Source organism: Salmo salar, chromosome 23 (assembly GCF_965601325.2).
Source record: "Salmo salar chromosome 23, fSalSal1, whole genome shotgun sequence".
Lineage (NCBI taxonomy): Eukaryota > Metazoa > Chordata > Actinopteri > Salmoniformes > Salmonidae > Salmo > Salmo salar.
Genome location: NC_138313.1, coordinates 48904916 through 48919667, shown reverse-complemented (window position 1 = coordinate 48919667; position 14752 = coordinate 48904916).

Genomic DNA, 14752 nt, shown 5'->3' with positions numbered 1-14752 from the left:
CAGGCAGGGAGCCCAGCCAACAGCGAGTTGCAGTAATCCAGGCGGGAGATGACAAGTGCCTGGATTAGGACCTGCGCCGCTTCCTGTGTGAGGCAGGGTCGTACTCTGCGAATGTTGTAGAGCATGAACCTACAGGATCGGGTCACCGCCTTGATGTTAGTGGAGAACGACAGGGTGTTGTCCAGGGTCACGCCGAGGCTCTTAGCACTCTGGGAGGAGGACACAAGGGAGTTGTCAACCGTGATGGCGAGATCATGGAACGGGCAGTCCTTCCCCGGGAGGAAGAGCAGCTCCGTCTTGCCGAGGTTCAGCTTGAGGTGGTGATCCGTCATCCACACTGATATGTCTGCCAGACATGCAGAGATGCGATTCGCCACCTGGTTGTCAGAAGGGGGAAAGGAGAAGATTAATTGTGTGTCGTCTGCATAGCAATGATAGGAGAGACCATGTGAGGATATGACAGAGCCAAGAGACTTGGTGTATAGCGAGAATAGGAGAGGGCCTAGAACAGAGCCCTGGGGGACACCAGTGGTGAGAGCACGTGGTGCGGAGACAGATTCTCGCCACGCCACCTGGTAGGAGCGACCTGTCAGGTAGGACGCAATCCAAGCGTGGGCCGCGCCGGAGATGCCCAGCTCGGAGAGGGTGGAGAGGAGGATCTGATGGTTCACAGTATCAAAGGCAGCAGATAGGTCTAGAAGGATGAGAGCAGAGGAGAGAGAGTTAGCTTTAGCAGTGCGGAGAGCCTCCGTGACACAGAGAAGAGCAGTCTCAGTTGAATGCCCAGTCTTGAAACCTGACTGATTAGGATCAAGAAGGTCATTCTGAGAGAGATAGCAAGAGAGCTGGCCAAGGACGGCACGTTCAAGAGTTTTGGAGAGAAAAGAAAGAAGGGATACTGGTCTGTAGTTGTTGACATCGGAGGGATCGAGTGTAGGTTTTTTCAGAAGGAGTGCAACTCTCGCTCTCTTGAAGATGGAAGGGACGTAGCCAGCGGTCAAGGATGAGTTGATGAGCGAGGTGAGGTAGGGGAGAAGGTCTCCGGAAATGGTCTGGAGAAGAGAGGAGGGGATAGGGTCAAGTGGGCAGGTTGTTGGGCGGCCGGCCGTCACAAGACGCGAGATTTCATCTGGAGAGAGAGGGGAGAAAGAGGTCAGAGCACAGGGTAGGGCAGTGTGAGCAGGACCAGCGGTGTCGTTTGACTTAGCAAACGAGGATCAGATGTCGTCAAACTTATTTTCAAAATGGTTGACGAAGTCATCCGCAGAGAGGGAGGAGGGGGGGGGAGGGGGAGGAGGATTCAGGAGGGAGGAGAAGGTAGCAAAGAGCTTCCTAGGGTTAGAGGCAGATGCTTGGAATTTAGAGTGGTAGAAAGTGGCTTTAGCAGCAGAGACAGAAGAGGAAAATGTAGAGAGGAGGGAGTGAAAGGATGCCAGGTCCGCAGGGAGGCGAGTTTTCCTACATTTCCGCTCGGCTGCCCGGAGCCCTGTTAATGTCAACGTTCCACTGGGATGAACGTTTAGATGGATCGTTAGTCAGGACCCTTGTCTTGTTGTCATTGAGGACAGTGAACTTGGCTGGTATTTTGTCGAAGGTGCCTTGCTTGTATGTGGTAACTGTCATGTTGTCAATGATGAACAGAGTTGTCAATGATGAACCGTGCCACTTTACTATTAGATACCCCCTTTCCCTTTGTTTGCCTAGTCCAATGGTCATCATAATTTCCCTTTACGAGAGTGGTCTTCCTACACTTGGCGCAAGACGCAGATGATATCTTACGTAGAGTCTTGCACACATCAGGGTTGACAAAGGAACTGCTGCATACCACACAGCCCTGAGTCAACATCTCACTAAGGCCACACAGATCCTTTTGTGTGAACTCGCCAGGCTTAAGCTTTTCCAACAGCGACATCAAACTGCTTTCCAGCCGGAGTCCCTCCTTGGGATCCATAATGCACACCGTGATCATTCCGAGCAGGCAGCATACAGCGATGCACTTCCAACTCTTGAAGCGTAACAACCTAATGTCCAATGCACATTTAGAGAACAGCTTGGCAGCTACCAGTTTGACACTTTCATTCAGCACATGGATAGGTGACAGGGTACGGGACGTGTGTTCTCGAACATGTTCCAGGATGAGATACTTGCACAGTATACTGATCATGTTTTTACTGTGTGCGGGGAAAACGGATCCTTTCAATTTGGTAATTATCCACTTCTCGGCCTCTTCTATCCCTTGTACATCTGACAAGATGTACACGTTGAATCTGGAAGATTCTGTAACACATGCCTTGTTTACCCAGTCCCTGTGCTTGACAATTCCCTTTAGATTACAAATTGTGTTCACACTATGCATCTTAATCGAGAGCGATAGGCATGCAGCTCGGATGTTAGAGATGTTTGTCAGCAGCTGATACAGGTCCTCTCCGAGGTCTACACAGGTGGTTATGTATCGGTCCATGACATTCACAGCCGGCATAAAGACAGAGTGGTGCTTCTGGGTGTAGATCATGTCGACCGGTATCATGTTAGCAAACCAGCTAACGGCCGCTAACCGATGGTTCTGGTTGTCGGTGAAGGTATCATTGGTTAGCTCCTGTGGATTAGGGTGATCCACCCCTGTCTCGTTTGCAGTGTTTGTACTGTGCAGAGACAATTGGTCCACCAAGGCTCGCTCCAGTTCAACCTTACCCATCTCTGGCATACCAAAGTCTAATTTTGGAAATTTGAACACGTGGCGATCCAAAGGGGTGAACGGAGTGCAGTCTTGCTCGTACCTGAACAGCATACGGGGGACAAGGTGCTGTTTCCTCCTGGACTTGATCTGAGTAACTGTTGTTGTTGTTGCAGTTACAGTACAAGACTGTGCTTGTTGACAATATCCATTAAGGGGTTCCATTTCAATATCATCAGACCAGGTGATGTTGAGTGTAAGATCTAGTTCACATCCTCACCCTTTATAACCATTTTGGATATTTCATTTTACCAGTTGCATCAAGCAACGACTAGCCCTTCCGACCTCGAGCTACACAGCCGACCAAGCCTAATGGCAATAACCTCTGGTTCAGATAGACTTGTGAATGTCTGAGGGACGATGTGTGTTGCCTCAGGACTTGGAATTGTCCTTGTACTCTGTTAGTGTGTCAGGGGCTGTGACATAGCAACTACGGCTATTCCCCACTAGCAGTAGGAAATGATATGTACTCAATGGGACTACCAACACAGAAAGGAATAAAGACATGTCACAGGTCTACATTGAGTCACAATTTCTTTATTCATTGTACAAAGCATTGTATAAACTAACTTAAATGCATATACATGCCACAAATAACATAGGTGAACAGCATATCTGGTTCAATAAAGATTCAAAGGTTACACAGAACAAGTAAACAAATCATCTGTGAGGTTAGTTGTTAGTTACAAAACATGGTGCAAAATCACGCCTGGTTAAAGGGTTATCGGGCTCCCTTTTGTGATTGCAGCATTCCGTCATCGTCACACGGGACCATGGGATAGATTTTCCAATGATAGAGAATATGGAGCCCCTGAAGGTCTGCAGGGTTGTATAATCTGCGGCCGTGATATACATCCCGAGAGCCTCTATGATGTTCACGGCAAGGTCCTTATTCTGACCCTTAAACCTCTCGACATTGTACATGTCCAGCCAGGTTTTCACATTTGTGTGTGCCGTGTTTCTTTCGAATATACAGGCCAAGCCATCGACGATTGCTTCCACCAGGTTCATATCGTCGATCTCATCCTGATGAAAGTGCTCAGGGTGATGGGGGTTCTTCTCATAATGGTGCTTGAATCCAATGTTTGCCATGGCTGACATGTCATCCGTGTTGTCAATATACAGCTTCTCCAGTGAGCATGCTTGCACTACTTCTTCGGTCTGGTTACCTCTGTAACGTTTGTTGAGCAGGATCCGTTTCTTCTTGTTTACAGCCGCGGCTTCCTTGTCCATGTGTACGGCCATGATACCAGAGTACGCAGCTGCTTCAATTGCACTTGTCTTGCTAGAGTCGTGACACGCAATGCTTCTCACATAGTAGCGATCGGCAAGCAGGTCCAGAGTGTCTTCACAAGTCCTGGTTGCTTGTTCTAGAGCTCTGGCAACCACAGCGCCGATCACGGTCACAAACATGTTGTGTGAGAGGAAGGCTTTGTGGTGTTCTCTCAAGGGGAGACTATTCACCAAGGCTTTCTCACATTCGGGCTCCAGACGTTGGCATCTGAAGCGGCGCACAGGACATGCACCAGTTTGACAGTGCCGTACTTGGTCGTAGGGATCTCAATCTTCACCTTATTGGCACGTGCTCTCGTTACGATGTCATGTACGAAGGAATTCATCGGGGCTGGCTTGTAGACATATTTGTTATGCTCGGGGATCAAGGGTAGCGGGTTCGGTGGTACACCAGTAACCTTAGCAGGGGCTCTGTTTCTGGCATTAGGAGGTTTAGCAGAAGCCATTCTATGTCTCCCGAGTGGAGTCCTAACACGATGTAAATGTACAAGTCAGGGACGCAGGTGGTATCTTATGCAGGATACGGGAGTTGAAGCTAGCAAGGTTAATAAATAGAGATGAACCACACTATAGGTCCTATAGCCAGTGGGAAACTGGCTGCTGTCAGACGTGGTGATGTGTTTACAGGGGCAAACACATTAACATGGGCAAAAACATTAACATGGGATCCAATGTGTACTTTCCTCGCAACGGTGCAATTTGAAACAGAGAAACTGTGCACTTCATTGATGTAGCCCACTCTAGCCGACCTCTTACACTGGTAGGTTGCAGTGTGGTTGCACGTGTCACCATATATCATTAAGGTGTCTTTACTTGTTACGTTATGGGTAACCTTCATCCCTGACTGTATATTGAACCAGTCCTTCTATTTGGAGACATGGCCCCGTTGCTCGATGCGATATAACCTGTACATTATGTCCTCCTCTGTCAAGATAAGCCAGCTAGTGGTCATAAAGTGGTGAGGATTCGAGTTTGGACATACAAGTTGCAGAGGTGTAGCAGTGCGGTTGGGAAGAGCCTTAATCCTTGGGACTGAAGTGAAAGTAGTAGAAAGAGGCTCGGTGGTAACATCCTTGATCTTGGCCTCTGTGTGAGGTGTAAGGAAATTAAGGGCCGTGGCCATATCACCACTGGCATCCACAGTCTCAGTTGTAGTGCCAACATTCCAAGGTCAGGTTGTAAAGGCTGCATGTTTGGTTACTGCCATACTAGGCCTAATTGCTAGATACCCATATGTGTTGGGTAATGAAGTAGCAGAGACTGGTAGCTGATCCTCTGCAGACAGGATCGTGGCAGTTGATAGGGTAACAAGTAGATAGCTCAAGGGTATAGCTGACAATGCCATGGTTGTAACAACCAACACTGGAGATGATGTGGATACCTCAGACCCGTAATAGGCTAAATATGGATATACCCAATACCCCTCTAACTACTACTTTAGATATACAACCTAGTTTCTCTGACATATCAGTCTTTGGATGGAGCAATAACAAGATGGTCCGTTAACCTCTCTAGGCTAGGCGGGACGAATTCGTCCCACCTACGTAACAGCCACTGCTATCCTGTGGCGCGATTTTCAAAACCTTAAAAATCCTATTACTTCAATTTCTCAAACATATGACTATTTTACAGCCATTTAAAGACAAGACTCTCGTTAATCTAACCACACTGTCCGATTTCAAAAAGGCTTTACAACGAAAGCAAAACATTAGATTATGTCAGCAGAGTACCAAGCCAGAAATAATCAGACACCCATTTTTCAAGCCAGCATATAATGTCACCAAAACCCAGAAGACAGCTAAATGCAGCACTCACCTTTGATGATCTTCATCAGATGACAACCCTAGGACATTATGTTATACAATACATGCATGTTTTGTTCAATCAAGTTCATATTTATATCAAAAACCAGCTTTTTACATTAGCATGTGACGTTCAGAACTAGCATACCCCCCGCAAACTTCCGGGGAATTCGCTAACATTTTACTAAATTACTCACGATAAACGTTCACAAAAAGCATAACAATTATTTTAAGAATTATAGATACAGACCTCCTCTATGCACTCGATATGTCCGATTTTAAAATAGCTTTTTGGTGAAAGCACATTTTGCAATATTCTAAGTACATAGCCCAGGCATCACGGGCTCGCTATTTAGACACCCGGCAAGTTTAGCACTCACCATAATCATATTTACTATTATAAAAGTTTGATTACCTTTTGTTGTCTTCGTCAGAATACACACCCAGGACTGCTACTTCAATAACAAATGTTGGTTTGGTCCAAAATAATCCATCGTTATATCCGAATAGCGGCGTTTTGTTCGTGCGTTCCAGACACTATCCGAAATAGTAAAGAAGTGTCGCGCGCATGGCGCAATTCGTGACAATAAAATTCTAAGTATTCCATTACCGTACTTCGAAGCATGTCAACCGCTGTTTAAAATCAATTTTTACGACATTTTTCTCGTAGAAAAGCGATAATATTCCGACAGGGAATCTCCTTTTCGGCAAACAGAGGAAAAAATCCCAAAGGCGGGGGCGGTCGGGGTCACGCGCATAAGCCAGTGTCCCTTGATCGGCCACTTGAGAAAGGCGATAATGTGTTTCAGCCTGGGGCTGGGATGACGACATTCTGTTTTTTCCCGGGCTCTGAGCGCCTATGGACGACGTGGGAAGTGTCACGTTAGAGCAGAGATCCTTAGTAAATGATAGAGATGGAAAACAAGTTCAAGAAATGGTCAGACAGGCCACTTCCTGTAAAGGAATCTCTCAGGTTTTGACCTGCCATTTGAGTTCTGTTATACTCACAGACACCATTCAAACAGTTTTAGAAACTTTAGGGTGTTTTCTATCCATATGTAATAAGTATATGCATATTCTAGTTACTGGGTTGGAGTGGTAACCAGATTAAATCGGGTATGTTTTTTATCCAGCCGTGTCAATACTGCCCCCTATCCTAAACAGGTTAATCCAACTGAGCTTAATGATGAATCACTTAACCGTTTGGTAAAACTATAGATGTTAAACTGGTCTGTCTGCTATATAAGGATGTAGAGACCCTACAGTAATAAAATGTGTTTAAAGTAGAAACATGTAGATGACATGTATGATACATGGTAACATACATAATGAATACTGGTTATTGATCATTGATCCACATAGTGGAACCACAACAGGTCAGTGTTGTAGAACACGCTGTATTACTTCTACAACTAATAGAAGGACAGTAACTAAGGAGACGGGAGTAGAAACTAACGTGGCCATTGTTTCATCACAGGACAAAACATTCCAAGGATTCCAATGTACATAAGCAGGGGGGGCGTTACAGGTGCCCTAAAGGGACAAACTACAATATCAATATACAGTCACCGTATATAAGGGTTGTGCTCTTATTGTCTCTGTTGAGCAGTATCTGAGTATTCAATATATATGTTGTGTATATGATGTCAAAACCATTACATGTGACCATGTTGTCTGGACTGTCACACTCTGACCAGGTGAACTCGGGTATTTTGGGTCAGGGTGTGTCATGTTGGGTATTTTTCCTTGGTTTGTTTTCTATGTTTGCGTTATAGCCTGGTGTTAGCTCTATGTGGTTTATTTCTATGTTGGGTTCTGTCGATTCCCAATCAGAGACAGCTGTCGCTAGTTGTCTCTGATTGGGATCACATTTAAGTTCCTTTTTCCCCCACGCTGTTTGTGGGGTGTTGCCTCTTTGTGTTTTGAGCAGTTAACGTATCGGCATTTTCTTGGTTTTGTGTACGTGTTTATTTCAGTGTGAAGAATAAACATGTGTTCGCTCCCAGCTGCGCTTTGGTCCGCTTCCTCATCACCCGACGACGATCGTTACAGAACACCCCACCAAACCAGGACCAAGCAGCGGGAGGATAAGGAGCACGAGAGATGGGCTCGCGAGTGGAAGGAGTTCTGGACCTGGGAGGAGATCATGTCGGGGAAAGGACCCTGGCGGAAGGATTCCCAGGTCGAGGAGGTAATGCCAGCCGGTGGATGGAGTCGCAGGCGGCGGTCGAGGAGGCCCGGAAGACACCCCCAAGAAAATGTTTTGGGGGGGCTAATGGGGTGGTCCGGAAGGGCAGTATAAGAGCCCAGACCACTGCTCTCGTGGGGGATGACGGCGGAGGAGGAGACGAAGATGAGGCGGTTGATTGAAGCCAGTGGTGCGTGTTCCCAGTCCGGCCCGGCCCGTCCCTGCTCCCCGCACCAAGTCAGCGGTGCGTGTCCCCAGTCCGGCCCGGCCCGTTCCTGCTCCCCGCACCAAGCCAGTGGTGCGTGTTCCCAGTCCGGCCCGGCCCGTCCCTGCTCCCCGTACCAAGTCAGTGGTGCGTGTCCCCAGTCCGGCCCGGCCCGTTCCTGCTCCCCGCACCAAGCCAGTGGTGCGTGTTCCCAGTCCGGCCTGGCCCGTCCCTGCTCGCCGCACCAAGTCAGTGGTGCCTATCCCCAGTCTGGCCCGGCCCGTTCCTGCTCCCCGCACCAAGCCAGTGGTGCGTGTTCCCAGTCCGGCCCGGCCCGTCCCTGCTCCCCGCACCAAGCCAGTGGTGCGTGTTCCCAGTCCGGCCCGGCCCGTCCCTGCTCCCCGCACCAGGTCAGTGGTGCGTGTCCCCAGTCCTGTCCGGCCCATCCCTGTTCCCCGCACCAAGCCCACGGTGCGTGTCCACAGTCCTGTCCGGCCCGTTCCTGTTCCCCGCACCAAGCCCACGGTGCGTGTCCATAGTCCTGTCCGGCCCGTTCCTGTTCCCCGCACCAAGCCCACGGTGCATGTCCACAGTCCTGTTCAGCCCGTTCCTGCTCCCCGCACCAAGCCAGTGGTGCGTGTTCCCAGTCCGGCCCGGCCCGTTCCTGCTGCCCGCACCAAGCCAGTGGTGCGTGTTCCCAGTCCGGCACGGCCCGTGTCCGGTCCACCGGTGCCCAATCTTGTTCCGGTCGACGGCTCAGCTCCGGAGCCTGAGCATGCCGCTCCACAGTGGTCCAGCCCGGGCCAGAGGGGTAGGGCTAAGGTGGAGGCGGGGGAAAGAACACGCCCGGGGCCAGAGCCTCCACCGAGGGTGAGGCGCCCACCCGGGTCCCCCCCCTAATAGACTTAAGTTTGATTTCACAGAAGTGTGATTGACTTGGAGTTACATTGTGTTGTTTAAGTGTTCCCTTTATTTTTTTGAGCAGTGTATATATATATAAATTTAATTTTCATACATTTGCAAAATATTCTAAAAATCTGTTTTGCTTTGTCATTATGGGGTAGTGTGACGTCATTATGGGGTAGTGTGACGTCATTATGGGGTAGTGTGACGTCATTATGGGGTAGTGTGACGTCATTATGGGGTAGTGTGATGTCATTATGGGGTAGTGTGTAGATTGATGAGGAAAATTATTTATTTAATCAATTTTAGAATAAGGCTGTAACGTAACAAAATGTGGAAAAAGGGAAGGGGTCTGAATACTTTCCGAATGCACTGTATGTATGTTAATAGAATTTGTTCTCCCCAATAGTAAAGTTTGTCCAACTATTTTTTTTCGATACCTCTAAATACCATCTTATTAGATGGAGACATTTCCCCCCATTAGTTTGGGATTGAGACCTGCAGTCATCTTGATTTCAGACCACTTTGGAGACATATACATACAGGAGTGAAACCTTACTCCTGCTCTGACTGTGGAAAGAGTTTCTCTCTACTGGAAAACTTAAAAAGACATGAACATATACACACGGGAGAGAAGCCTTAGTCCTGCTCTGACTGTGGAAAGAGTTTCTCTCGACTGGCCCAGTTAAAAAGACACCAAGGTAATCAGAAAGGAGAGAAGCCTTATCACTGATCTGACTGTAGATTTAGTTTTTTATCAACAGCTGAACTAAAAGGGTCATCAGAGAACACACAGAGGAGAGAAGCCTTACTTCTTCTCTTAATGTGGCAAGAGTTTCTCTCGATTGGGCAATGTAAAAACACACCAACGGATACACACTTGAGAGAAGCCTCATCACTGCACTGACTGTGAGAAGAGATTCTACAGATTGGTGTCTTTTTAAATGGCCCAATGTATACATAAAGCAGAGAAGTCTCATCAGTTTTCTCAGACCAGCTAAGATTAGTCACTCCACTTAATTCTCATCCCATAAAATAATTGTCAACTTTGAATTGGATCAAATGAAGAAAGCGTAGAACACTCTTGTAATCCTGTTGTTTTTCACTGTGAGAACCGTGCAGAAAAAAGGGAACATTCTAGAATGTTAGTCTCTCTTCTCTTTACTGATCAGCACCTTGTTGATATTGACATCTTGGATTTGCAATGATGGTTGAATATCCTCTGTGAGGCGTCTCACAATGGAGTCTGATGGTTGACTGGGTGGTACTGCTTCCCTCTGCAGTTTTCTGTGGGAATGAGCTTGTAGACACAACATATACTGAGTGTACAAACCATTAAGGATACCTGCTCTTTCCATAACATAGACTGTTTCTGTACAGCACTTTGTGACATCGGCTGATGTAAAACGGGCTTTAGAAATACATTTGATGATGATGATGATGATATTAACAAACTTACCAAGTGACCTGTGATTAAATCTATTGTAGAATAAATGGAACCTGGATCCATTTCATTCTATTAACATGGTTGATGTGTGTTATAGCAGTAATGGGGTTAAACTGATATTAAAATGACAACTCCATAGGTGGTACCAGGTCAGGGGAGTTCATCTCTGCTCCCAGCATCCCTGGGACAGTACTGATCAACATAGCTGACCTGATGCAGAGGTGGACCAGTGATGTTTTCCTCTCAGTGGTGAGACTTGCCCTTCCATTTGAAACACCTTTACCTGAGATCGTACAAGACGTTACAGGCTTATTGCATGTGGAAACATACCTGCGTTCAAATACTATTTAAAATAATGTTGAATACTTAATGAGCAGTGGTTGATTGAGTTTGTTGTAATGGAACCAATAGAAAAGTCCTAAAAGTACAAACAAACCCCACCCACCTGGAAGACTAAAGGAAATGCTCAAAGTATTCAAGTCCAACCCTAATGAGAGAATAAATAAGTCCAGTCCAACCATTACCTCTCTCCTCTTTCACATCCCTCTATCATCTCTCCATGGGGGAGTACAACCATTACCTCTCTCCTCTTTCACATCCCTCTATCATCTCTCCATGGGGGAGTACAACCATTACCTCTCTCCTATTTCACATCCCTCTATCATCTCTCCATGGGGGAGTACAACCATTACCTCTCTCCTCTTTCACATCCCTCTATCATCTCTCCATGGGGACGTCCCAATAATCTCTCCTATCTCCTGAAGTGTAGCTTTCCTTCTCTACTCCTCACAAATGTAAAAGCATTGGATTGGTGTTGACATGGAGTAGAGGGAGTTTACATATACCAGTCATTTCCTTTAAATCCATGAAGGGAAGTGGACAAGTTCACACTTAGAAAGGAGATAATTGGGGCACACCCCATGTGTTCTGATTACTACAGGAATGAAACCATATTGAGGTTGTCTGCTATATGTGTGTATATATATATATATATATATATATTAGAGAGAGAGAGAGAGAGAGAGAGAGAGAGAGAGAGAGAGAGAGAGAGAGAGAGAGAGAGAGAGAGAGAGAGAGAGAGAGAGAGAGAGAGAGAGAGAGAGAGAGAGAGATGTAAGTAAAGTTGTGGAGATGAGGGAATATGTGATCAGAACCCCTCCAGTCTGGTTAACCACAGTTAGGTCCAGTATGGACTATCAATACAAGTCACCATTTAGAATGTGACCCAGTTCAATGGGTCTGAACAGAACTGGGGGATGTCAGACATGAAGATGCCTAAACACAACTGGAATATTCAGCCACACCACTAGCTCACCTCCACACAATCCATTTACAAGTTAAAGACACACCTTGGAATAAATAACAAAGGAAAACTATTACTAGATGAAGTTTAGTGTTGTATTTTTTATTTCCCATCACCATAAATCATATTTAATCACTGAACAGTAGCAGACCTAACTTCATCTGTTCCTGACTCTGGATAGTGGATTAAAAAGACCATCAATCTCCAATGATATTAAAGTACTATTCTGAACATTACTGATATACTGAGTGGCAAGTCAAGATATCTGCTGGTTTTATTGTTTGGTCAATAGCACCACCTGCTGGACAGGTTTAATGTTGCTGGACTGAGCAGTATTGGAGGATGAAAGATGACACATTTAGGGCTGGTTTCATAGACATCTACATTGAACATACTTTTTTCACACTTAACCTGTTAGGGCTAGGGGGCAGCATTGACACGGCTGGATAAAAAACATACCCGATTTAATCTGGTTACCACTCCTACTCAGTAACTAGAATATGCATATACTTATTACATATGGATAGAAAACACCCTAAATTTTCTAAAACTGTTTGAATGGTGTCTGTGAGTATAACAGAACTCAAATGGCAGGTCAAAACCTGAGAGATTCCTTTACAGGAAGTGGCCTGTCTGACCATTTCTGGAACTTCTTTGCCATCTCTATCATTTACTAAGGATCTCTGCTCTAACGTGACACTTCCCACGTCGTCCATAGGCTCTCATAGCCCGGGAAAAAAGAGAATGTCGTCATTCCAGCCCCAGGCTGAAACACATTATCGCCTTTCTCAAGTGGCCCATCAAGAGACACTAGCTTATGCGCGTGACCCCGACCGCCCCCGCCTTTGGGATTTTTTCCTCTGTTTGCCGAAAAGGAGATTCCCTGTCGGAATATTATCGCTTTTCTACGAGAAAAATGACGTAAAAATTGATTTTAAACAGCGGTTGACATGCTTCGACGTACGGCAATGGAATACTTTGAATTTTATTGTCAGGAATTGCGCCAAGCGCGCGACACTTCTTTACTATTTCGGATAGTGTCTGGAACGCACGAACAAAACGCCGCTATTCGGATATAACGATGGATTATTTTGGACCAAACCAACATTTGTTATTGAAGTAGACGTCCTGGGTGTGCATTCTGACGAAGACAACAAAAGGTAATGACATTTTTATAATAGTAAATATGATTATGGTGAGTGCTAAACTTGCCGGGTGTCTAAATAGCGAGCCCGTGATGCCTGGGCTATGTACTTAGAATATTGCAAAATGTGCTTTCACCAAAAAGCTATTTTAAAATCGGACATATCGAGTGCATAGAGGAGGTCTGTATCTATAATTCTTAAAATAATTGTTATGCTTTTTGTGAACGTTTATCGTGAGTAATTTAGTAAAATGTTAGCGAATTCCCCGTAAGTTTGCGGGGGGTATGCTAGTTCTGAACGTCACATGCTAATGTAAAAAGCTGGTTTTTGATATAAATATGAACTTGATTGAACAAAACATGCATGTATTGTATAACATAATGTCCTAGGGTTGTCATCTGATGAAGATCATCAAAGGTGAGTGCTGCATTTAGCTGTCTTCTGGGTTTTGGTGACATTATATGCTGGCTTGAAAAATGGGTGTCTGATTATTTCTGGCTTGGTACTCTGCTGACATAATCTAATGTTTTGCTTTCGTTGTAAAGCCTTTTTGAAATCGGACAGTGTGGTTAGATTAACGAGAGTCTTATCTTTAAATGGCTGTAAAATAGTCATATGTTTGAGAAATTGAAGTAATAGGATTTTGAAGATTTTGAAAATCGCGCCACAGGCTGGCAGTGGATGTTACGTAGGTGGGACGAATTCGTCCCGCCGGTCCCATAGAGGTTAATCTGTTCCATGTCCAGGAAACCAGTCCATATAGTTTAGTTACTATCTGATCCATGTCCAGGAAACCAGTCCATATAGTTTAGTTACTATCTGTTCCATGTCCAGGAAACCAGTCCATATAGTTTAGTTACTATCTGTTCCATGTCCAGGAAACCAGTCCATATAGTTTAGTTACTATCTGTTCCATGTCCAGGAAACCAGTCCATATAGTTTAGTTACTATCTGTTCCATGTCCAGGAAACCAGTCCATATAGTTTAGTTACTATCTGTTCAACGCCACTACGGAAAACTTGACCAATTGAGAAAACATATCAATGGTTCTGAATGACAACCAATATACATCAACACCATACAGCATGATTCATGGAAATGTACAAGATTAAAACATTGCAAATACAAAAATATGAATACATTGAATGTTTATTTTAATTCAGAACATCTGAAGATCAAATCAGTTAAATCATTGTAGATAAAACAGAGTAGAATGAATCATCACATCTGGGGACCATCACCACCAGCATGACTAGTATCTATGTGGACCCTACTACAGTTTAACCAGCTCAGTTATAGACTACACCAGCATGACTAGTATCTATGTGGACCCTATTACAGTTTAACCAGCTCATCTATAGACTACACCAGCATGACTAGTATCTATGTGGACCCTACTACAGTTTAACCAGCTCAGCTATAGACTACACCAGCATGACTAGTATCTATGTGGACCCTACTACAGTTTAACCAGCTCAGCTATAGACTACACCAGCATGACTAGTATCTATGTGGACCCTACTACAGTTTAACCAGCTCAGCTATAGACTACACCAGCATGACTAGTATCTATGTGGACCCTACTACAGTTTAACCAGCTCAGCTATAGACTACACCAGCATGACTAGTATCTATGTGGACCCTACTACAGTTTAACCAGCTCAGCTATAGACTACACCAGCATGACTAGTATCTATGTGGACCCTACTACAGTTTAACCAGCTCAGCTATA